Source organism: Pelobates fuscus, chromosome 5, assembly GCF_036172605.1.
Source record: "Pelobates fuscus isolate aPelFus1 chromosome 5, aPelFus1.pri, whole genome shotgun sequence".
NCBI classification, from domain to species: Eukaryota; Metazoa; Chordata; class Amphibia; order Anura; family Pelobatidae; genus Pelobates; species Pelobates fuscus.
This window is the reverse complement of record NC_086321.1, coordinates 250360000-250387534: the sequence shown is the minus strand read 5'-3', so window position 1 is coordinate 250387534 and position 27535 is coordinate 250360000.

The following is a 27535-nucleotide window of genomic DNA, read 5'->3' as shown; positions in this document are numbered from 1 at the left end:
AGCGCAGGACTTCTCTTTTTGTATTTCTGTTATTATATTGTTTTAGTAGCAATTAACAAATTTCAGTGAAACTCTGAAGCATGGATTTCAGTCGACATTTTATTTAGTCTCAAGCCCATATCTGCATCACTAGATGATATATATGTAACAGCTCAAAATGGTTTCCAACTGTCCCGCAGAGACCTAGGCACTCCAATGGAATGTTATGGTGAAGGTGTGGTGGAATCTCAGTAAAAATAAATTTACTAGGACAAGATTGCCACGTGGTATGTGCACTTGCATATGTTGATGTACCAGTTAAGTCAGTTACACGTAGCTAAGATACAATCAGTAGTGTAAGGAGCATAAGTAGGAATACAGGATATACGAGTATTTCCCCTCCTCCATTGTGCTGGGCAAGCCATGTGGTCAAACAGATTATAGTCTCTATTCGGTTGATTAGATAAGAGTATGTGTAGGTTGAACTGATTATGGGAGGAGCTACATGCCTATATAAGGGACCTACACTGTATGATCAGGACTCAGACTTTGCTGTTTTTTGGTGAGATTAGTCCCTCTGAGTCCCGATCGGTGAACCGAATAAAGAATCTCTTCCTTCCTGAAGAAACCTGTGTCCATCTCTCTGTGCTTGGCTTCCGTCAGTTTCTCCGGTATCATTTGGTGCATTGGCCGGGAAGCTCATCGTTCAACGGTAGCTGAGAAGCAGAGGCGTGAGACGGTCTATCTTTGCCCACGTTCTCTACGGCTGCACCCCTGAACTTCTGCGTGGACCTCCCTTCGTCTCGGCGCCACTGGTCTGTTGTCCAGGAGATCATCGGCCTCTACGTAGTAAGTGCTGGGGTGTCCCCGTCGATGAGTGTGAACTCAGGTTCAGGAACGAGGAGGTAAGACGACCGTTTTAGACGGCGGACCCACTAGGGGTATTGATACCGATTGTGCGGTAGGCCCATAAGGGGTAATTTGGAATCTGCCCCCTCCAGTGGAGGGAAGGAGCGAAGGCGCACCGCTCAATTAAACGCCCTTTAGTAAGCCCGTTTAATTTTGGTTTGGAGTCAGGCGGGGTTCTGGTGTAAATAGCCCTAGCCGGATACCGGTGTCTTGTCTAGACTAGCGTTTTGGGGTGTATATTTTGTTCGCTAGGTCGGAGGGACCGGGAGACTAAGCGGTGTCTGTGTAAATTCGGTCCGCTAGATCTCAACCTATCTTGGCTAAGTGGGAAGGCGTGTAAATTTGGAACCCACTAGATTTTTGATAGAGTAAATAGACTAAAAGGGTGCTGTTGTAAATTCCGCCCTCTAGTTTGCTATATGTGGTGCTTGGGCAGTGTGGCTAACCAAAACGTATGTAGATAGTTTTAGGTAGTCCATCAAGGTACTGGCCAATAGATTAGTTGGGAATTGTAAATGTGTTAAAGATTGTTGTAGTAGCGTGTATATCTTGCTAGATAGCGTGAGCTCTGCCGTCTAGCGAGAGTGTGAATAGTGTGTAACTGTATTATAGCGCACGGTACCATAACCATGTATAATTACTGATACTGTAAATAAGTACTAATAATTGTCGTCTATGTTGCATGTTTTAACACCATAACCACTACTAATTGTACTGTGACTTTAAATTGTACTTTAACCTATGCTAACCGTACTGTAACTACTGTTTGTAAAGACGATGTTACTGGGGTATGTTATAGACGGGTAATTCAAATATAGGGAATTATAGCGTGGGTGACCGTATAGTTTCGCCAAAGGGCACAGTATTAGTTACTTAGTGACTGGTGTAACAGCTGTGTGTGTACGGGAATTCCCTGAGTGTTTTGTTGTGTGCGTTTCACTTAGTAACTGTACCACGGGTGTGACCGTTGGTAGAGTGTTTGTATAGTTTCTGTTGGAAACGACGCTCCATTGTTAAGTATGGGCGCGTCAGATTCGACGATTTTGGATCCCTTAGGATGTATGATAAAGAATTTTAAAAAGGGATATACAGTATGTGATTTTGGGGTAAAGATGTCTCTAGTACGCTTGATTACATTGTGTAGTAGGGAATGGCCTACTTTGGTTGCCGCATGGCTGCCACGTGGCAGTTTGGATCCTAATCTGGTACAGCGTGTACACGTGGCTGCAGGGGCGTACCTAGAGCATTTGGCACCCGGGGCGGGTCCTATTTTTGGCACCCCCCTCCACCCCCCAACTTTAAAATGTAAAAAGCAACCACATTTTTTTTTTTTATGTATTTAGCACTAAGCAGTGTTTATGTTTTTAAATGTAAGCATGTTTTTGTATGGAGTATGTTTGCGTGAATGTAGGATGTGTGTCTGTATGTGGTGTTGGCATTTGAATGCAGGTTTTAGTGTGGTTTTTGAAGGCAGTGGTGTGGTTATATATAGTGGTGACGTTGAAATGCATGGGTGTATTTGTGTGTAGTGTTGGCGAGATTCTGAGATGTATGCACATATACACATACACACACACCTAAATACACACTGACACACATGCAGATACATGGACACATAGGAACAACATATAGGGGGTAAGATACCACAATCCAAACTGGGGGGGGGGGGGGGCACTAAAACTTTTCACTAAGGGTAATGTGCTGCCATTGGCAGCATGCAGTGCACGTTGGCATCAGTCAACAAATTTGCATATAATTCACATTAGCCACCCAGATTTCTTGTTCGTGGGCTAGTTGACACCTCTTAAAGTCGATCTTTGTTTATCAGATAACTCCCTTATTTGCTATCCTTATGTGGGATTGCCATATTTAGGGACACCAAATAAGGATAAGGGAGCTATCTGCTAAACAGAACTCTAATTTGGTATCTTTAAATATGGAAATCTCACATAAGGACACCAATTTAGAGAATTATCAACTAAACAGCTAAAAGATGAATAATAAAAAAAAAACCTTTTCCTAATTTCAGTTGTTTAGTAGATAACGCCCTTATTTGTTATCCTTATGTGGGATTGCAATATTTAAGGACACCAAATAAGGGAGCTATGTACCAAACACATACACATTTATATACACACACAATAACACAATAGGTGTATGTCTGTGTGTATATCTGTGATTGTGTGTGTGTGTGTGTATGTTTATATATACACGTGTGTATGTATGTGATGTTTGCGTGTGTATATCTAATTATGTGTGTTTGTAATTGTATGTGTGTGGGTCTGTGATTGTGTATGTCTGTGTTTATGTGTGTGGGTCTGTGATTGTGTATGTCTGTGATTATGTGTGTGGTTGTATGTGTATCTCTGTAGTTAAGTGTGTGTGTGTGTGTGTGTATATATATATATATACATACACACACACACACACACACACACTTAACTACAGAGATACACACACAACCACACACATAAACACAGACATACACAATCACAGACCCACACACATACAATTACAAACACACATAATTAGATATACACACGCAAACATCACATACATGCACACATTTAATAATTAAGAGGTCCACCCAGCCTCCCTACCTTGCTCTGGGAGGGCTAGAGTGGATCCTCAGTCCCTGGTAGTCAGTGGTTGCTGCTGGGATCTCTGTGCTCTTCATGCACACGTCCCTTGCACATCCTGTAATATGACGCCGATGCTTGGATGATGTTATGTGCCGACTCACTGCAGGGCGAAGACAGTCAGATACAGTCAGATGTACACAGTTATACGCATATACTGTCAAATACAGCCACATGCACACCATACCAAACACATAGTCACTTGCACACTGTCAAACGCACAGCTGCAGGCAGACAGTAACACACACAGTTAAAGACCGACAGTCACACACACACAGCTACAGGCAGACAGTCTCACACACACACAGTCTCACACACACACACACACAATTACAGGCAGACTGTAACATAGTTACAGGCAGCACACAGTCACACACACTCAGTGACATGCAGACAGTCCCAGGTAGACAATCACAGGCAGACATTCATACATACAGGCACAGGCAGACAGTCACACACACAGTCACCAAAAGTCAGTCTCATGCACAGTCACAGGCAGACAGTCACACTCAGTCCCAGGTAAACTGTCACAGGCAGACATTCACACACACACAGGCACAGGCAGACAGTCACAAACGCAGTCACAGGTAGACAGCCACAGGCAGACAGTCACAGATAGCCACAGGCAGATATTCACACACAGTCACAGATAGCCACAGGCAGACATTCACACACAGTCACAGATAGCCACAGGCAGACATTCACACACAGTCACAGATAACCACAGGCAGACATTCACACAAAGTCACAGATAACCACAGGCAGACATTCACACACAGTCAGAGATAGACACAGGCAGACATTCACACACAGTCACAGATAGTCACATGCAGACATTCACACACACAGTCACAGATAGTCACAGGCAGACATTCACACACACAGTCACAGATAGTCACAGGCAGACATTCACACACACAGTCACAGATAGTCACAGGCAGACATTCACACACACACACAGTCACAGATAGTCACAGGCAGACATTCACACACACACACACAGTCACAGATAGTCACAGGAAGACATTCACACACACAGTCACAGATAGTCACAGGAAGACATTCACACACACAGTCACAGATAGTCACAGGAAGACATTCACACACACAGTCACAGATAGTCACAGGAAGACATTCACACACACAGTCACAGGAAGACATTCACACACACAGTCACAGGAAGACATTCACACACACAGTCACAGACACAGTCACAGGCAGACATTCACACACAGTCACAGACAGTCACAGGCAGACATTCACACACAGTCACAGACAGTCACAGGCAGACATTCACACACAGTCACAGACAGTCAAAGGCAGGGATTCACACACAGTCACAGACAGTCAAAGGCAGGGATTCACACACAGTCACAGATAGTCACAGGCAGACATTCACACACAGTCACAGATAGTCACAGGCAGTGGCGTACGTACCGCAGTCGCAGGGGTCGCAGCTGCGACCGGGCCCGGCACTCCAGGGGGCCCGGCCGCCCTGCGGCCCCCCGCGACCGGGTAGCAGCTGCCATGCTTTGCGGCCCGCATGTTAAGGGGTCCATCGGGTGGCCCATGCTGTCAGGGCCACCCGATGGACATGGATTGTAAGGGGGCTGGTCTGCGCCGAGCGCTTTAAGAGCGCGACCGGATCCCCTGTGATGAGATCATCACACGCTGGTAGGAAGTGACCGCACGTCACTCCTCCCAGCATACTGAGAGCCCGCGCGGGAGGAAACAGAAAGGAGGAGGGAGTCAGAGTGAGAACTCTGACTCCCATCAGGCTGAGCCACCACTGGACCCCAGGGAAGTCACACATGGTAGGAAACATTTTGTGTCTCTGTATGTGTGTATGTATGTGTGTCTGTGTCTCTGTATGTGTGTCTGTCTCTCTGTGTGTGTGTATCCGTATGTATGTCTGTGTGTGTGTGTGTATCCGTATGTATGTCTGTGTGTGTGTATGTGTGTCTGTGTCTCTGTATGTGTGTCTGTCTCTGTGTGTGTGTATCCGTATCCGTATGTATGTCTGTGACTCTGTGTTTGTATGTATGTGTGTCTCTGTGTGTATGTTTGTCTATGTCTTTGTCTCTGTATGTGTGTGTGTGTATGTGTCTCTGTATGTGTGTATGATTGTATGTCTGTGTCTCTGTATGTGTGTGTCTCTGTATGTGTGTATCTGTCTCTGTATGTGTGTATCTGTATGTATGGCTGTGTATGTATGTGTGTGTCTGTGTCTCTGTATGTATGTGTCTGTCGGGGGTGTGTGAATGTGTTTGTGTCTGTATGTGTCGGTGGGGGAAGGACCCACAGTCAGGGGGGAGAGGGTTAGGGTAGGGGGGGGCACGGATCAGATTCGCACCGGGGCCCCATTGAGTGTGTGTACGCCACTGGTCACAGGCAGACATTCACACACAGTCACATATAGTCACAGGCAGACATTCACACAGAGTCACAGGCAGACATTCACACACACAGTCACAGACAGTCAAAGGCAGGGATTCACACACACAGTCACAAGCAGTTTCACACACACACACACACACACACACTCTTTCTCTCTATCTCTCTCTCTCTCTCTCTTACTTACTGGTGGAGGAGTGGAGTCAGTGAGTCCCTGGTGTGTTGGAGTTGAGGGAGCAGGGCCTCCTTCCTGCTTCCCCTCAGTGTGCTGCAGTGAAAGGCAGCAAATGGAGGCTGGCTGTAGCTCCGCCCCCGCATCCGGTTTGGCTCCGCCCCCAATTCTCCGTGCAGTACACTGTACTGCTGAATTCCCAGCCCCTGCGTGTGTGAGCTGTGTGGCTCCCGGCGCCCTGTGCAGCCACACAGCTCACAGAGTCACAAGCCCTGGAGGCACCCCTTACCTGGTGGCACCCCCCTAACTGGTGGCACCCGGGGCGGACCGCACCCCCCGCCCCCCCCTTAGTACGCCACTGCGTGGCTGTATCAGGTAGGCCTGAACTTTACGGCCAGTTTCCATATATTGATTGTTGGAGGCAGGCCGTAAAAGACTCGCCAAAATGGATCCAAGTATGCCACGAGGAACAATGTCGCCTCATGGTGGCCAGGACTCGCTTGTCCACTAAGGCCGTAATTACGCCCATTTTGGACATGCCTCCTGAGTCTGAGATCCCTATGCCGCCCCCTTACTCCTCCTCCACCGGAAGAGGAAGAGGAGGTACTGCTGGAAACGCTCCTCCCCTTGCCCCGTTGTCCCCACCTACTTCCTCCTCTAGCTCAGAGTCCAGCCCTCTTGTTTTAAACCCTCCCCTCTCAGTACCTACCTCTGTCAACTCCACCTACCCAGATTTGGCGCCATTTTTAGTTCCTGGTCAGGCTCCTCCTAGCCCGGCCCGGAATATTTTACTCACCGACCTCCCCCTCAGTAAAGCGTCCCCATCCCCTTGTCTTACTACCCCTCGACCGGAACCCCTAACTGACGTTCCTAAACGAAGCCCCATACTAACCCGACAATTGACCGGTACCCTACAACCCCGACATTATCAAATGCCACTTCGACTGACACCTGGCCCGACACACATTAACGGTGACGGCCAGATACAATATGCTGATCCAGTATTCGTTTATGTTCCCTTCACAACTACTGATCTATTTAATTGGAAGACCCATAACTCCTCATACACCGAAAAGCCTCAAGCCATGACGGATTTGTTTACCTCCATAATCCAGACACATAATCCCACTTGGGCTGATTGCCAGCAACTGCTTATGACATTGTTTAATAACGAGGAAAGGACAAGGATAAACCAAGCGGCAATTAAAGCGCTGGAAGAAGTGGCCCGTACACAAAATCAGGCCAATCCGGCAGCATGGGCTGCAGCACATTATCCAAACACTGATCCGGAATGGAATATCAATGGCGCAGATATGGCCCATTTAAAAGCATACAGGGACGCTATTATTGCTGGCATGAAAGCTGGAGGAAAGAAGGCGATTAACATGTCTAAGACGGCTGAGGTATTGCAGAAATGTGATGAATCGCCCAGTGTCTTTTATGACCGATTATTGGAGGCATACCGCTTGTATACCCCCTTTAATCCGGAGGCCCCTGAGAATTCCCGGATGGTTATTGTCAGCCAAGCCTACGGAGATATAAAGCGCAAGCTACAAAAGTTAGAAGGGTTTGTAGGGATGTCCATAACCCAACTAATGGAGGTAGCAAATAAAGTGTACATGAACAGGGAAACAGAGACAAAGAAAGAGGAAGAGCGCAAGATGCGTAGAAAGGCAGATATGCTAGCGGTAGCAATCGCAGGCGTAGATAGAAGGGAAAAGGAAGTATATAGGGGAACAGATAGAGGCGATAGTAAGTGGAATGGGGAACCGCTGAGTAGAAATCAGTGCGCTTACTGTAGGGAAGAAGGGCATTGGAGAAGTGAGTGTCCGCGAAGGGAACAGTATGAGAGAGACAGAACTAGGGCAGGATATGGTAATTATAGAGGCAGAGCGAGAGGTAGAGGAGGTCCTGGAGGGAATAATGGTAGCAATAGAGGAAGTGTTAGAGAAGACAGGTATTATCCAGCAGCGCAGAGATCCCGCAATAGAGAAGATAGGGACTTTGTAGGATTGGCTGACACGGTCATGGAGGACTATTGATACCGACCGGGCTCCATCCCCCTTGGCCGAGCGGAGCCTATGGTCGATGTATCAATAGGGGGAAAAAGGAGTGCGTTCATGATCGATACTGGTGCTGAACATTCGGTGGTGACTGACCTAGTTGCTCCTCCATCAGGAAGAACTATCACCGTAATAGGAGCAACTGGAAGGAGTGCTGCTAAACCGGTTCTTAAAAGTCGACTCTGTACATTGGGAGGCCACATAGTAAAACATCAATTCCTTTATATGCCTGAATGTCCAGTCCAACTGTTAGGACGTGATTTGTTGTCAAAACTACAAGCGCAGATAACGTTTCTACCAAATGGAACAACATCTTTAAAGTTCAATGGACCTTCAGGTATAATGACAATATCTGTACCAAAGGAAGAAGAGTGGCGACTTTATACAGCGTTGACTAGCCAAAACCCTAAGAGTGATGAATCCTTGTTTAATATACCAGGAGTGTGGGCAGAGAACAACCCACCAGGACTTGCTCGCAATATCCCACCAATTCGAATCGAACTGAAACTTGGGGTCTATCCAGTGAGCTTAAGGCAATATCATATCCCACAAAAGGCCAAGAAGAATATACAATCGTATTTGGATAAGTTCATACGGTATGGTATCCTAAAATTCTGTACTTCCCCCTGGAACACCCCATTGTTGCCTGTTCAAAAGCCCGGTACAGATGAGTATCGCCCTGTGCAGGACTTGAGAGCAGTCAATGATGCGGTCGTAAGTATACACCCAGTTGTGCCCAATCCATATAACCTGCTTGCTTTAATTCCGGGCGGGGCTACCTATTTCACTGTCTTAGATCTCAAAGATGCCTTCTTTTGCCTTCGAATTGCTGCGGAAAGCCAGTGTATCTTCGCATTCCAATGGGAAAATGCTGTAACGGGCTCGAAACGCCAGATGACTTGGACAAGACTGCCCCAAGGGTTTAAAAATTCACCCACCCTATTTGGATCAGCTTTAAGTCAAGACTTACTGGATTTCAAGTCCATCCCAGGAGAGTGTGTACTATTGCAATATGTAGATGATTTGTTGATAGCGGCAGTTACAAGAGAAATATGTCAGCAAGCAACACATGATCTACTACACATTCTCTGGAAGGCAGGATACAAGGTGTCCAGGAAGAAAGCTCAGTTGTGTCAGCCAACTGTCAAGTATCTGGGATTCCATATCTCTGAAGGTCAAAGGATAATGGGGCCAGAGAGAAAAGAAGCTGTATGCCATATACCAATACCCAAGAATAGAAGACAAGTGTGGGAATTCTTGGGGGCAGCAGGCTTCTGTAGGATATGGATTCCCAGTTATGCGATATTGGCGAAACCTCTTTATGCAGCTATAAAAGGTACAGAACACAATCCCTTCCTGTGGACCCCTGAACAGCAAAAGGCATTTGAAGATGTGAAGAAGGCTTTGATGAGTGCCCCAGCATTAGTTCTACCTGATCATACACGTCCATTCTACTTATATGTACACGAGCAAAGAAGAATGGCTGTGGGAGTATTGACACAGTACTTGGGATCATGGCAAAGACCTGTTGCATATATGTCCAAACAACTGGATGCAGTGGCCAGTGGTCTTCCACCTTGTCTAAGAGCTGTAGCTGCCGCCACCCTGCTGGTAGCCGAAGCTGATAAGCTCACTCTGGGTCAGGAACTCTACGTGCGAGTCCCGCACGCAGTACAAACATTGCTAGACTATAAAGGCAATCATTGGTTTAGTAATAGCCGCATGACTAAGTATCAAGCTATGTTGTGTGAAAACCCAAGAGTGCATTTAGAGACTGTTAATACCTTGAATCCAGCTACCCTTTTGCCACAACCTACTGAGAGTCAACATGATTGCCTGGAGGTGATGGATGAAGTGTTCTCAAGTAGACCGGACCTTCGTGATTTTCCTATCCAGAACCCTGATGTCCAGTATTATACGGACGGCAGTAGTTATGTGAAAGAAGGGATTCGCTATGCAGGATATGCAGTGACTACCATAGACAAGGTGATAGAAGCTCGGCCATTGTCAAAAGGAACATCGGCACAGAAGGCAGAATTAATTGCACTAACACGAGCGTTACAATTGGCAGAAGGTTTAAGAGTGAACATCTACACGGACTCCAAGTATGCGTTTTTAACCACTCATGCCCATGGAGCTTTGTATAAAGAAAGAGGACTATTGATTTCAGAGGGTAAAGAAATTAAGTACGCAGCTGAAATATTGCAACTACTGGAAGCCGTGTGGGAACCGAAAGAAGTTGGTATTATACATTGTCGGGCGCATCTGAAAGGAGATGGTGACGTAACCAAAGGAAATCGGATGGCAGATAATGCAGCTAAGCGTGCCGCTGAATCAGGAAGACAGGAATATGTGGAACATATAGCTGCACTTATACCGACTCCACTGTCTCAATGGACTCCAGTTTATGCAGCTCAAGAAGAAGAGTGGTTAAAGACAGAAGCTGGGAAATACCTGGAGAACAAATGGTATCAGTTAGAAGATGGAAGAATAGTCATTCCAGCATCACTAGATGTAGAAATTGTCCAGAACTATCTCAACGGGACACATTCTGGAAGAGATAGTATGGAAGAATCTCTCAGAAAACATTTCTACATACCAAGATTGTCCAACTTGACTCAAGCCATTGTACGAAGATGTGTAATATGTGCTAAGAATAACGCAAAGCAAGGACCAGTGAAACCACCGGGAGTCCAGTATATGGGGGGACTCCCTATGTCCGATCTTCAAATAGACTATACGGTAATGCCTAAATCCGGCGGACATCGCTACCTACTAGTAGTTGTGTGTACCTACTCAGGTTGGGTAGAAGCATTTCCCACTCGTACAGAGAAAGCAGGAGAAGTTGTGCGATTCCTGTTGCGAGAAATAATACCCCGATATGGACTACCATGTTCTATAGGATCGGATAATGGTCCAGCCTTTGTTCACCAGTGCCTACAACAACTGACTCATATGCTTGGTATTAAGTGGACGCTTCATACGGCATATAGACCTCAGAGTTCTGGGAAAGTGGAAAGGATGAACAGAACTATTAAGAACCAATTGGCAAAGATGTGTCAAGAAACTCAACTTAAGTGGAATGTTCTTTTGCCTATAGCTCTGTTATGTATTTGTAGTACACCTACCAGAAGGATGGGTCTCTCACCTTTTGAAATCATGTATGGGCGTCCACCTCCCGTACTTGGTAACTTAAGGGGGGATTTGAGTCAGTTGGGAGAAGGAATTACCCGGCAGCAGGTTGTAGAGTTGGGTAAAACTATGGAGGAGGTACAGAAATGGGTACAAGATAGATTACTTGTGAATATTTATCCCCCTGTTCATAGCTATCATCCAGGAGATCAAGTGTGGATTAAAGAGTGGAACAGTATAATGTTAGGGCCCAAGTGTAGGGGTCCTTATGTTGTTCTTTTGTCTACCCCTACAGCAATAAAGGTGGCTGAAGTGACTCAGTGGATTCATCACTCCAGGGATAAACCAGCAGCAGTAGATTCTTGGCAAGCTACACCAGATCCAGAGAATCCCTGCAAGATCCGGTTAAAGCGCATGACTCAGTCGGAGTAACGAGGAGATATTGGGATTACAAGTGTGTTTAAAGAGATCAGTAAGTGAGTGTTTTGTCGGCCATAATAAAGCCAGACCACTCACCCACGTGACATAGCCAGGGTGTCTCGAAGGGACCTCTGTGAAGGGAAGAGAGGACCTGCAGAACTCCATTCCTTGCAGCCCTTACATCCTGGAAGCTGAGGTGCCATCGCACGGACGAAGACTGAGGATGAAGACGTCAAAAGAAGTGCTCTTGATAATGTGTATTTTTATGTTTTTTATTATTCAGGAAGGTAGAGGTACCGACACACCTAGCTGTGAGGTTTGCATTAAGACTACTATAACAGGTAATCATATTTCCCAGACCCTAATTTGGCATTCACAATATGAATGTAAAGGATATGTATCAAGGTGTAGATACTTAGGTATAGAGTATAGTGTATGCCATTTAGGAGTAGGCAAACCTAAGTGCTTCAATCCAGAGTATCAACCCCGTACAATTTGGTTGACCCTCCGGGAATGGAGACTCACAGGGGACCCTAATAAATAAAACAGTGTTAGAAACCATACATTCTTCGGGTGTTCTGCTATTTGATGCATGTAAGGCGATATCAAGTGGTAGAAAACCGTGGAATGTATGCAGGGATCTTAAGTGGGAGATAACGTATGGGTCTAACGATAAGTATATTTGTCCCAGTAGTAAAAATAAGTACGTAAATCCAAAATGCCCAGATAGGGATTATAATTAATCCAAGTAGTTGGTTTGGTAATTGGTATGAGCAGTTTGGAGGACTTAAGGCATTGGTAGGTGGAGTCATGCTAATTTTGATGCTGTGCCTTCTCCTACCATGTCTGATTCCTTTGGTAGTTAGGTCTGTGCAGAGCATTATAGAGAATATAGCAGAGAGAAAGGCTGCTGCACAGATAATGGCTATATATAGGTAGGAGGCTCTAAATCAGGGAGAACTATTACAGGAAGAGGAATGTTGAGGGATTCATATCGTTAGGGAGTCGCAAAGTCTGGTCTGGTTCATAGCAACCTGAGGTGTAAGCAAACTATGGTTAAGTGATGCATCTGGAATTGTGAAATATCAGAAGCATCAAAGGGGGGAATGTGGTGGAATCTCAGTAAAAATAAATTTACTAGGACAAGATTGCCACGTGGTATGTGCACTTGCATATGTTGATGTACCAGTTAAGTCAGTTACACGTAGCTAAGATACAATCAGTAGTGTAAGGAGCATAAGTAGGAATACAGGATATACGAGTATTTCCCCTCCTCCATTGTGCTAGGCAAGCGGTCCATGTGGTCAAACAGGATTTTAGTCTCTATTCGGTTGATTAGATAAGAGTATGTGTAGGTTGAACTGATTATGGGAGGAGCTACATGCCTATATAAGGGACCTACACTGTATGATCAGGACTCAGACTTTGCTGTTTTTTGGTGACATTAGTCCCTCTGAGTCCCGATCGGTGAACCGAATAAAGAATCTCTTCCTTCCTGAAGAAACCTGTGTCCATATCTCTGTGCTTGGCGTCCGTCAGTTTCTCCGGTATCAAAGGGACTGACCATGGTGCAGTCATCTCAATAATACGCACACCCCTATATTTTTGCTACAACACATCAAAAATGAGGCACACGTGTTAACTTCCCATTGTAGTGTAGTGGACATGTGCGCCTCATTTTATATTTGTTGTATCACTGTTCATCATTCCAAGATGTTATTGTAACTCTCTTCAAATAATATACTGAAGTGCAGAGAAATGCAAATTGATTGCAAATTGTAAATTGCTTTTTTTTCTGTGATAGTGACTGATTGCTTGTTTGGTTTTGAGAGAAAGATGCCATTATTCTAAACCATCCCTTCAGATTAATACAGGCTGAATTCTCAAATACCAGCCAAGTTCAACTAATTTAATCTGAAAAATCTGGAAAAAAAACCACTAAAAGTAATATGATGAATGGCAAATGTAAATGCCTATATGCAACATCCTTTACTGTCGTCTAGCAAATGGAGGATAGACAGCTTTCTATGCAATCTAGAACTTTTTCTAAGTCCATGGGACACAGACATACATATTGGGTAATACATGTAAACAATGTGGTGAGCACAAACACAAAAACAACTTTAGCTTAATGAAGCAGTTTAAATGTATAAAATAGATCATGTCACTGCAGTCTTACTGAAATTCTCTATACTATTTAAGAGTTAAACCAGTTTTCTTTTGTTTAGGTAGTGCTAGCCACACCTCCCCAGGCTGTGATTCACAGAGCCTAGATGAAAAAAGTTGTTTTATTTTCAATCAGATCTTACTTCAAAACAGTGTGTTTACTTTAGAAGTTCTTATATCCTGCTCTATTAACTGAGATCTAACCTGCAGGCTATTAACAGGTCAGAGGAAAATAAAGTCCAACTTAAAGGACCACTATAGTGCCAGGAAAACATACCCGTTTTCCTGGCACTATAGTGCCCTGAGGGTACCCCCTACTCCTGCCAGCGCCGGGCTTCTCGGCGCTGGGATTCTCCTCCCTCTTCTTCCGTCACCGGCTAAATGGGCATGCGCGGCAAGAGCCGCGCGCGCATTCAGCCAGTCCATAGGAAAGCATTCTCAATGCTTTCATATGGACGCTGGTGTCTTCTCACTGTGAAAATCAATGAGACAGCCACTAGAGGCTGTATTAACCCTAATTCTCTGAAACTGCTATGTTTACAGCAAAAAGGGTTAAACCTAGCTGGACCAGGCACCCAGACCACTTCATTAAGCTGAAGTGATCTGGGTGCCTATAGTGGTCCTTTAAATATAATGTGCACTAAAGTAGGTTTACAAATTAGCTATCTCCTAATAGGAAGGCTGTGAAAGTGACACAGGAAGTGCTTCATAAACAAAATGATTTAAATCGTAAATGCCAAAGTTGACTAGTGAGATTGCAGGGGTATGGTCTACACACGAAAACCTCTTCATTAAGCTAATTTCATTTTGTTGGTGTCCCTTTAAGAATACTAATATTATATTAAAATAGTTTATTACATAAATCTTTACAAATAAAAAGCGGACTGGATATATATTTTTTTTACTACCCAGCACTGTGTTTCTTCCAAGGTTATTCAGTAAAATGTAACTTGTCAGGAATTCAAAGCGAATTTCAAATTTAAAGCCAAAATAACCAAACTGTAAAACGTCACCAATGTTTCAAGCTAGGCTACTGTGGCTTTAAATTTGAAACTCACTTAGAATTTTTCACTATTCTCACATTAATGAATAACCATGTTTTTTCTAATGTTAGCCTTCTCTTCTTTTTTTATCAGGATCGTGCTAAGAACAGGATGATGTCATCAACAGGATGACATCAGACATCATGACTAAATGACATAACAGAACGGGGGAAGCTAGTAAGTGCGGAGGCACCACCGGGAACAAGAAGATGCACGCAAAATAAGAGTGTAATGTGCACCAACACTGGATATAAAAATAGAGACGGTTTGGACTTCTTTTTATGCACTTTGAAGATGACTAGCTTACAGTCGAAAAACTTCAGTGCGTGTTCCACTTATTTTAATTTATTCTGTTTGCTAGATTGTTCCTGTATTTATTGCTTGCTGTTTGGGCTGAATAAAGTGTGATTATAATCTCTATTGGAAGTCCGTTTTGGTGCGCTGGAAATAGTGGTGGGGTGACCATCTGGAGGAAATCTGGAACCTTACAAAGTGATATCTAGCAAAAAGCCTTCAAAGTCTGAGCCAGCTATAAGGGTCTAATCAATATGTGAGTGTAATATCTTACATGTACCTTTAGTGGTTTTTAAGAGTGTTTTATACTGTAATTTTTTTAATGTTTTTCAGATACTTATGTAAATCCAGAATGTGGTCACTTTTATTCATCTTGTGTGTATTTGTGCACTCTCACCTGCACTTCTTTTATTTTGCACTAGTGAGCTCTTCAACACAAAAAGGTCTGGACGTCAATAGAAAAGAACAGTGGTGGATGATCATAGTATCCTTTCCATGGTAAAGAAAAACTCCACAACATCCAGCCAAGTGAAGAACACTCGGCAGGAGACAAGCATATCATTATAAAAGTCTGCCATAAAGAGCAATACTCCATACAGAGAGTTCATCACAAGGTACAAACCATTCATAAGCCTCAAGAATAGAAAGGCCACATTAGACTTTGCCAAAAAACATCTAAAGATCAGCTCAGTTCTGGAACATCATTCTATGGAATTCACCTGTAAGATTCACCTGTACCAGAATGATGGTAAGAAAAAAGTATGTAGAAGGTGTAGAACGGCTTATGATCTGAAGAATACCACATCATCTGTAAAACATGTTGGAGGCAGTGTAATGGCATAGGCCCAGTTTCACAATGATCTGTCCTTTCCTCCTCTTTATTTCCTCCTTATCCCTCAGTATAAAAATCTCTCCTTACACCCACTTCACTTATCCCCATCCAGATTTACATATGCCCCTCTCTGCTACACTCCCCCCTTCTCTCATCTCATGCCTTGCACTCATTTTTCTACTCTCTCACTCCTACCCAGTCGATCTCATCCTAGACCCCATGCATACGAAACCCATTCACACCTCCCGTCACTTTCTCTCCTCCTGCTTCTAGCAGCTGGTGATGTCCCTCCCAATCCAGGGACCTGGCTGTCCCCCTCTGATAGTGCTACTCCTGCCTCTTTATGTTTTGGTGGGCTACAATTCTCTCACACTCCCAGACTCAGCTGTAAAGGAGGTGGTGTAGGCATCCTTCTCTCCTCTCAATGTACCTTTCAACCAATCATAACTCCCCCTCCTTTTCTTCTTTTGAAGTTCACACTGTCCGCTTATTTAAATCCACTCCTTTAAGAATTGTGCTCATACAGCTTGGCTCTTTCCTCTGCAAAAGTAAATTACTTCAATACCCTCATAACCACACTCTTTTGCGAACCCAAACGACTATTGCACACATTTAACTCTCTTCTTCCTCCTCCACCTACTAACTTGAAGTTCTCAAAATAAATTAATCAGGACAATACGCTGTCCATTAATAAAATGGAATAATGTAAAAAAGGACCAGGCACTTCAGAGTACAAAAAAGGCAATTTATTTAACCCACAGCCAAGTCACAACGTTTGACCCATACCGTCTTTGTCAAGTATAGGTCGAAACGTTGTGACTTGGCTGTGGGTTAAATAAATTGCCTTTTTTGTACTCGAGTGTCTGGACCTCTTTTACATTATGTTATTAAGCAATTAGTCTCTTGGTACTGGGACCGGTACTGGGACCGGTCTGGTTGCAACCAGATTTTTATTCCTGAGGGGATTGAGTGCAGTTCCACACCCCTTGTCTTTTTATTAATAAAATGGAGTCTTAATTCCATATATTTTACTTGGCAACCTAAATACAAAACAATATCACAATACTGCTGAACAGAATTCTAAACACGTCAACAATTCAAAATAATTATGCTCACGCTCCTAAATATTGTTATAAGGTTGTTATGTGTGTCAAATGGATAATATTATTCATACTTTACCTTCATTAAGGGGATTCTATAGTGTAAGGAATAAAAAGTTGTATGTCTTAAACTATTGTGCCCTCTGCCACCCCTATCCTGTGCCTCCCCCACTCCCACCCTAGCACTGAAAGTTTTAGAAAAACATTGTTGACTCAACCATGTCAAGTGCCAATCTCCTTTGGCACTGGGATGGCACTCCACCTCCTCCGATGTCGTCCATCAGGGGAGCCTAATGCGCCACAAACACATTAGACCCTCCACATAGGAAACCATATGGAGTTTTTACTGACGCTGGATGTCCTCATACAGAGCGTGAGGAAGCCCAGCATCAGTTAGGCGACACACATTTGACTAACTCATCCAAACCAAAGTTACAAAGTCGGTCAGACCAACTGAATCCTGACTTTGACTTTAGTAAATCTTAGAATTGCCAACACGGTCAGAATAAGTTCATTGAAAAAACCTGCTATTTGTACATGTTTATAAGCTGATAAGCTCACTAATGGATGCAGGTATCAATTACAGTAAAAAATTAAGTACAATGGTTTGCACATTGAAAGGTGCGTATTTATATATGCAAGTTAAAAACTACTCACACAAGCCACTTTTGGGTAAGACTGCCTGAATAGGTATTACTATAAATCTACTACATTATTCATTAACAGAATCCAGGGAACCAAAAACAAAAGGGAAGGGGGTATTTTGGTGTTAAAGTACTTTCTAGTGCCTGCTCTAGTAGTGTACCACTTTCTCAATAAAACTAGTAAAGTTAACTTCTCAATACCAGCCTAGCAAAACAACTAGGGTTACTGTAAAATAGTGTCATTACTGGTGCAGCAAGGATTACTGAAGATGAAAACACAGAACTGAAGCTTATCATAAATGCAACACAAACAGAATAGGTATACCGTAAGAGGAAGGGAATGTACCCTGATCTGAAATGGTGCCACGGAAGTGTGTGGACATATATTGACCATTTAGCCGGTGATGCAAGAAGAGGGAGGAGAGTCCCAGCGCCGAGGGAGCCCGGCGCTGGCAGGAGTGGGACCCTGAGTATGTTTTCCTGGCACTATAGTGGTCCTTTAAGTTGGACTTTATTTTCCTCTGACCTGTTAATAGCCTGCAGGTTAAATCTCAGTTAATAGAGCAGGATATAAGAACTTCTAAAGTAAACATACTGTTTTGAAGTAAGATCTGATTGAAAATAAAACAACTTTTTTCATCAAGGCTCTGTGAATCACAGCCTGGGGAGGTGTGGCTAGCATATATTGGCTTGATATGTCAAAAAACGCACATTGCACAACAGCCAGTAGTCATGGTGATGGCCAGGAAATGTATCTAATGCAGTCAACTAAGGGTTGCAGCCCAAACCCTAAAAACCAACAGCAGGCCATTATCTCTCCATTGTCAAGCTTTACAATAAGCACTATGCATTCTACTGGCATCTGCCACACACAAATTCAGATTGCCAGATAGTGAGGTTTGATTCATCAATCCAGAGAACACATTTCCAATGCTTCAGAGACCAGTGGCGGCGTGCTTAATACCAATTCAACTGACACTTGGCATGTTGAAGTGAAACTTGTATACAACTACTCAGCCATAAAAACTAATTTCATATAACTCTGGACGAAGAGTTGTTATGCTGACGTTGCTTCAAGAGGCAGTTTGGAATTCTGTAGTAAGTGAAGCAACCACTGATTTATGTGCTATGTGATTCAGCAAATGGCATTTCCACTAAATATGGTGTGTGTATGTGGGGTCTACCACTTCATGGCTGTGTATTTACTGCTTCACTTTATATTTATATTTTTATATTTCATTTCACTGGGACAGATCTGGTAGAAAGCCACTAGAGGTTATCTTAATACTGAAATGTAAACAATGCAGATTCTCTGAAACAGTAGAGAAACTTGCTTGGTTAAAAGAACAGGGGCACTTCCCCCAGACCACTGCAATGAGATTAAGTGGTCTGGATGCGCCACTTATAGTGTCTCTTTAACATCTTTGAACTCTTCAGTATGACCCATTGTACTGCCAATGTATTCATATTGATTTTATTTACTTTTTAGCAAAGGGTAAGGCTGAAACATCTGCACTCAATAATTAGTAGGGTTGTCCACATACTTTTGTACTTTGTAGTCTATTAGAATGAAGGGGTAAGGAAGCTGTAGAAAAAAATCAACATATTATCATTGTAAGTAATCATATATTTATATGCTGTGGGAACTGACCTGATGCCCACTCAACCATTCATAGGTTTTACACTGCTGTGACACCATGTAGCCTGCTATTATGGTGCCAGGATTACACTGGCTCCTTCTCTGGTTTTGTGAATGCTTTGACAAATTACTTGGAGTATATCAGGTCCAAATCATAGCCTCCTACTAGGATCTTCAAATAGTTCCACCAAGCTAAACTCTGTCATGCAAGAAAAGCTCAATTGCTAACTGTCAGGAAATGCTTTGACAAATTACTTGGAGTATATCAGGCCCAAATCATAGACTCCTACAGGGATCTTCAAATAGTTCCACCAAGCTAAGCTCTGTCATGCAAGAAAAGCTCAATTGCTAACTGTCAGGAAACCTACCTCTGGTGGGGCTTGAACCCATGGTTCCCACTTTCTGCTGCACACTGCTTGCTGTGCCATTGTGAAACCTGTTATCTTGGGATGATTCCAGATGGTTTTCTGTTTTATTTTTGTTCTGTTATCTGCTTGATTTTGTAGGGCACCTGTGAATATTACAGGTGCTACCTTACTGACTTTATTGCTCCCAGCAAGCAAGAGTTAATCATATACAGGGACTTCTTACTTAAGGAGGGCTATCTGGCTGCTCTGGGCTCCTTTGTGGATCCTGTATCCTTGGTGACATTGTATTCTGATCTTGTTTTGCTGGCCTACCTGACTATGTTCTTCTCTTCTGCCCTTGTGTCCCTGACCTGGCCGGTTTGCTTTCTGTCTGGCTTCTTGTACCAGTCCCTGGTTTGTTCCTGACATTGCTTTTTTTGATGCTCCTGACCTTTGCCTGTGTCTGGTATTGTGTATATTATTTGTTGTTCTTCTCCTGGCCTGTAGATTTTTCTTACTTTAGTCCTATTACTTCTTCGGCCACTCCAAGGTCCGGTAATATGCCTCTTCCTATTCCTCTGTCTTTGTGTTTGTTAGGATTCTGCCTCTCACCTTGCTAAGTGTCCTCTAAAACCCTGCACCAATTGCAAGTGGTTTGACTTCTAACCATGAGAAGGCACCAGGGAACTCCTGGCACCATAACCACTAAAGCAGACTGTAGTTGTTATGTTACTTGGAGTGTTTAATATAATTTTGATGAAGACAAAACCTTTTTTGGATAACAAATTAAAACATATAATGTGAAAAAAATAAACATTTTCAGCAGATGGCTTAACAAGCAACTATAATACTCCCTGTATTTGGGTTTAGATAAAATGTGAGTTTATAATAGTATATTCATCACCATGTCACAATATGATTTCATAAATATTTGAAATCTTATCAAATCAGGTGTAATAGTGCATACTCTTTATCCAGAGAAATGAAATGTCTAGTTCTAATAAAGTAGCAATCTCTTGTTATTCCCATAAGAAAAGACAAGTGTAGCTTGGTGTGCTAAATCCCTGTAGAAAGACATCCATGTGATGAAAACCACAGCAGTCATCTTCTAGATCCTGTTACATTCTTAACATTCCTCACTCAAGCTGACTCTCCCCCACCTCTAGAAATACATACACTCCATGGAGACACGTCTTCAGGAAAGCAATCAGAAATCCCTACTTCTTTTAAAAAAGAACCAGATGATCCAATTCTTTTTTGTTTCCTTACCAGTCTTTTAGCCATATTTTTCTTGTATGTCCTTACAGAAAAATTCCCTTAATTATGACGGTAAATACAAAACCTCATGTACACTTACATTTTCTTTCCTCAAATCAATGCACCATGACAAATCATGTCACACATCTTCTCAATTCCAGTGCACTTTAAACTCGAGCGAGCAGGCCTTGCATTGTCTTCATACCAGTGACTGCGTTTGGAAAGAAAGAGAGGACATTTCTTGAATACCAATGGTTGCTGCCATTCTTTACATGGGTGAAGTTAAAAACTTTAATCCCAAATAAAAGAAAGTCTTTTAAATTATTTACAAACACTTTTGAATAATACACAGATCATTTTGTGCGCTCTTGGTCATTTCTCATAGGTAACCTCTTCTTTAGGTGTATTCCTTTAGGAGACTAAGATGATCACCTCCACCCAACAGGAAAGCCCTTTCTTGTGAGTCAAATTGTTCCTTAGGCTCAATCATCTTTTCTGATAGAATGTAAAATGGTTAAATGTGTTCAATAAGTTCTAACTTGATTAAAATACCCACAGTTCTTAGACTTAATCCTGGGATAGTCTTGAGTTATCAAGTTTTGATTTCCTTTGTCGGATTATGCTGTATAGTCTAGATTTCACGGCTTTATGGGCCTACAGTCAAGCCAGTTTTACATGAAAAACTAAATCTTCTAGGGTGCCTATAATCCCATAAATACAATATGAGTCTGAGAGATCCATTAGATAGAATGATATTTAATATATATATATATATATATATATATATATATATATATATATATATATATATATATATATATTGTGAGAGAAAATGTGGAATGGTTGTTGAGGGAAGATATATTAGGCCTGCTTTACTAAACAGCAGCCTGAGGTTTCTCAATTAAATTTCCCAGGGAGAGATGTTAGGTTCGCAAGATACATTGTTGGTACTCTGCAAACCACAGTAAGGGTCCCAAGGGGGAAGGGATCAGACTACTGCAGAGTGAGGGAGAAAGAGCCAGAGGAATGGTGTGTCTTGCATGTATATTTTGTTATTGTAAATTGGTAAGTGGGAAAGCCACCCAATTCCAGATAGTGATTACTGTGTTTATTAAGTGCTCAAACAAGAGCAAGGAATTTTGTTTAGTTTATTTTTATTTTGAAGCACCTGTATATTTTGCACCAAATAATACGGGAAAACTGAGCTGGATGTGTCCTGGACTTTGATTACCCTAGAAGGCTGTGGTTACCGTAAGATCTGTGACAAAATCTTACCTATAAAAGAGGTGTTTTTTTACAATAAATAAATATATATATATAAATATATATATATATATATATATATATACTAAGTAAATATTCTAATATGTAGCAATTTTATGTTATTTTATGACTTTATAATTGTAATTATTTTATTACGCTATAATTATATAAAATATAATATATGAATAGATGACTGAATCATTTACCCAATTTGCATTTTGTAATTTTGATACTCAATCTAAAAGTAATTTTGTGAAAGTTTCCAACCAGGTATATTTGTAGCCAGCGATTACACATGTTTACATGGCATTGTGAAGGACAAGCCTAGGTATTTGTGTCACGAATAGACCCATGTCTAAGCTCAATAAGTGGAACATCTTGTTTTGTAAAGAAAGCCACGAGTTACTGATTTAGTCAATGTAAGTCTGTCATCTGGTGGTGATAAATATATCAAAACCAAGTTCCTCAAGAATATTTAATAGTATGCCCAGTATGGAGTAAAAGCATGGTTTTCGAACATCTAGGAGCAATCAAAGTCAACAGTTTACTCCTTTTTTGTGAGATGTTATCAAAATTCAACTTTCCCAGTAAAGACAGCTTTAGACTGTTAGATCAGTCTTCTTAAATTCTTCTGTAAAGAATAATCAATCTGAGAAAGTTTAGTTCCCAGTGCACCTTTAACTCATGATTCCTATGATTCCTAAATAATGGATTGTAAATAAGCAAGCATTATTTTTTCTAGAGGTCTCTCTATCCTACATATATTCAACAATAAAAACATAGATAAGCACTCTGAATACGGGCCTAATTTAATTTCACTATATTACACTATTAAGATATATTTCATTTTAAAATATTGATTATGTTTCAAAACATTCATTATATATTACATTTTTATTTTGTTCAATTAGACATTTCAACACAGATATATAAAGATCTATTGGGTATAGTCTGCTTAAAGCAACACTTCAAGCACCATATCCAATATAGCACACTGTAGTAATTATGTTGCCAACAGTGACCTGGATCTCTCCTTGTTTAAATATTCAAACTGTTTAGGAATAGTTTGACAACTTACTTGGGGTCCGCCGGGCATGTCCCACTCTAGCTCAGAAGCTCCCAGCGCTGAGCTAACCTGATGATGCACGGCTTAGGAAAGCATGACAGGGCTTACCTTAGGGAGCTTCTGTGATCCAGGGAAGAAGGTGACTGACACACTCCAGGTAAGTTGTCACACCATTCTTAAACATTTGACTCTTGCACTGGTAGGGTACTAAACACCACAACCTCTACAACAGGCTGTAGTGGTTATGGCACTTGGAGTGTTCTTTTAAGGTATAACGTAAGACTTTAGAGGGACACTATAGTCAGCAGAACAACGACAGCTTAATGTTCTGGTGTCTATAGTCAGTTCCTGCAGGCTTTTTGCAGTAAATACTGCCTTTTCAGAGAAAAGGCAGTGTTTACATTATAGACACCTCTAGTGGACACTACTCAGATGGCTACTAGAGGTGCTTCCTGGGGCAGTGCTGCACAGTATGCAGCACTGACATTCTGTGTCTTCACCCTCTCCATGGAGACACTGAACTTTCCCTATAGAGATGCATTGATTCAATGCATCTCTACTAGGAGATGCTGATTTGCTAGGTCAGCGTATGGGAAAGCATTGTGATTGGCTGGGATAATCAGTTTTGATAATGTCAGCCACGGAAGCAGATCAGGGGAAGAGCCAGCACCAGTAGATTGGAATAAATGTAAGATTGTACTATATTTACGGGGGTAAGAGGTGCCAGGTGGACTAGATAGTGTTTTTAACACTATAGGGTCAGGAATACATGTTTTTGTTCCTGACCCTATAAAGTTCCTTTAAAGATAGAATCTTCATGCATTACTCATATTAAGTTCATTTAAATTTCAAACAAAAGACATTGTGAGAATAAGTAGGGACTACTTTATCTTATCTTCAACAGGTTGACAATACTTAACAAAAGGCAGAGCTTCTGCTGTCAAGTTTTGTCAGTTCCCATGGCCATTGCCAATGAGCTGAAGAAAGAGATGGAGGAATCTACGGGTTACAGTTTTAGGTATGTCTACCCGCAGATGTATCACTGGACCACTGCACAACAAGCAGGTAAGTCAACTTTGAGGTCTTTGCAAAATATGCAAAGCTGCTTAAAGTTATGATTTAAAGCTGCCTAGAACTCAGAGCATTTACTCAGTGCATAATCTAGGCTTTACTGATAAGCAGTCAGCCACATGTTCTCTAAATGAAAAAAGCATTCAGCCACATGTTCTCATATGAAAATGCACTATTAATAATCTGAATTACTAAATCTGAAACTATACTTGCAGCATGAGTCTACTGAGATAAGGAAACAGGAGTTAAGCTGCACCTGTCACATAACTTTACTTGGTTTCACTTTAAAATTAATAAAATTTAATCAGTGTTGTACTAACACAAATGCTAACAAATGTATAGCTGATAAGTTATTTGGTGTTTTATTATTTTGATTTACCTGTGCTTCACCTCTAAATCATGGAGAAAAGTAATTAATATAACAATAACTTATAGCAGCTTCCTGTCCCAAATGACATGTCCATATAGCCCCTACTCCCTCCACTGAGGGAAGCCATGTTGTTGTCATGCTCTAGCATAGTGCTGTTCCTCAAAATATCCGGATTGCAAACAGATACCTCCTCCTCTGTAGTTACTAGTCAATCCTGCATGAACTCTTGCTGGTTTGGCTCAATAAAATCTAGTAGTAACTCTGTATTGCTCAGTTATTTGCATCTTCTTGTATTTACCTAGCAAGGTTCTAATTCTGTATTGCGGATCCACTCTTGTTCCACTTAACCATAAGGAAAAAAAATGACTAATTAAAATGACATGTATTGTTACTGAATACCAACTGCCACTACTGCAAGTCATTCCATCTACCTAGGATTATTCCTCTTTCCTTTGTTTTGAATTTATTTATATATTTTGGATTCCATTACAAGAAAAGCCTGTCATTTACATATCGACCATTTGAATTTCATAAAGATTGATTTTACTAAATACTCAGACTAACTGTGTTGGAATTACACTGAAAGTCCAACCCAGTCAAAAGATATATTGATTTGCCCCAGCTGTCAGCTGCCCCCAGCTGTCACCAGTGATGGCTCTTTCTATAGAGGATTTTCCACAGACCTTAACGCTGCACAGTGCTGACATCAACTCCTACCAGTTGAATCGCAAGGAGCTTAAAAGGACCAACAGGAAGTGGATGGCAGTACCCACAAGGAACAGGTTCAGGTAAGTAAATCTCACCTTTTCCTGTCCCACATGGCCACCAGACCCCCAGAAGCAATGTCAGTTGAGGATCTTTGCAAATGATGCTAAGACTCAAGATGGTGACAGAGCAATTTAAAAAATTATGGAACCGGCATATAGTAATGCACAGGTTCACAACACCTACATGAGTTATAGAGCCAAATTGGCTTTTTACACAGTGGAATAGTGTACTCCTTAAAGCCTTGATTTCACGCAGGGACACTTCTTATGATGGCAAAACTCTACCTCTGAGTTGTGGGGGGATTAAGATTTGTGAGCCTCCCGTGCTGCAATCCTTACTGGTGTGGCAAGATGGAGGTCTCCGGCAGATCCATAGTTATAGGGCTACAGATCGCCTGAACTGGCTGAGTGGCTGGCATTGATAAGGACACACTTGAGGCCCTATGTCCTCCTTGAGGGACTCGGATGGTGCTGTATGGAGGAATGACAAAATGTGGGCCTTTCAGAGGGGGCCCTAGGGGCAGATTAGGTCTTCAGATGCTCGTAGTGCTATTGGTTCTAACCGGTGGACTTGGGAATGGCCCGCAAAGCACTATTTTATTTTCTGCACTTTGTTCAATTGGACTTTGGAAGAGAGGTGCTCTTGATTCTACTTACCACTTTGACTTGGGGAGCTCTCCAACCTTGCAAAGATTATTTTGTCTTTCTTTATTGCTCTATTTAAATGATAACTGGGTATTTATTATGCCTCACTACACATTTGTGTTTAAAATTAGAACCTCTGCATGCAGGGCTGGTGTTACCATTAGACAAATAAGACCTGGGGCATTGACCTGTTGGGGGTGCCCATGAGAGGTTTCTTTTCCTGGTGGGCTGCCCTGCTGCTGTCTGGGACTGGTGTGCTGGGCAAACGGCTCTTAAGTCATCATGCAGGCAGGGGAAGCCAGGACATGCCCTAGTATCCCAGCTTCCCGTGCCTGTGAACATCAGAAACACACTATAGGGAGCAGGAATCAGCCTGTGCTCACAGTGCACAGCTCTCCCACTCCCACACTGGAAACGAAGGACACTTCCCACAGGCTGGTCCCCTTCTCCTTCATTTACATAACTTAGGTATGGCATATATGGAGACCAAGGGGTAGTGGTTATATTGGTCATTTTGTGTGTCAATTTGTATGTGTGTTTTAAATTGTGGAGTTTGTGTGTGTAAATTAAGTGTAAAGTGGTGTGAGTTTACGCTTGAGTGACAGTGTGTGTTAGTGAGTGGGTAAGAGGCACTGTGTATGTCAGTGAGAATGTGTGTATATGTGAGAGTGTTTACGTGACACACAGTGTATGTAAGTGAGCATGTGTGTGTGTTAGTGAGAGTGTGTAAGTGACACTGTATGTCAGTGAGAGTTTGTGTGTGTTAGTGAGAGTGTGTAAATTATACTATGTGTGTCAATCTGAATGTATGTGTGTTAGTGAGAATGTGTGACAATGTGTATGTCAGTGAGAGTGTATGTGTGTTAGTGAGAATGTGTAAGTGACACGGTGTGTGTATGTAAGTGACACTGTGTGTGTGTGTATTTCAGTGAGATTGTGTGTTTTAGTGAGTGTGTGCTAGTGTGTGTGACCATGTTAAGAGATTCTTATGTATTAAATAATATTTATAATATATTAATATAATTCTATATGAAACCGAAAACATTTTTACTCAAAGTTCACTGGAACATAAAATAAATCCCACCATTATTATAAATTAAATCCCATCAATTGCATTGAAGTATGTATTAGGCAGTATGTGTGTATGGATATATGTATTAGGCAGTATGTGTCTTATCTTCTCCTCCCTTTACATCACTTAGGTATGGCATATCTAGAGGCTAAGTGAAACTGATTATTTTGTGCATGGTTGTAAAATGGTGTGTGTTTGTGTGTGTTATATTGCTGTGTTTGTGTGTGTAAATGAAGTGTGACTATATGTAA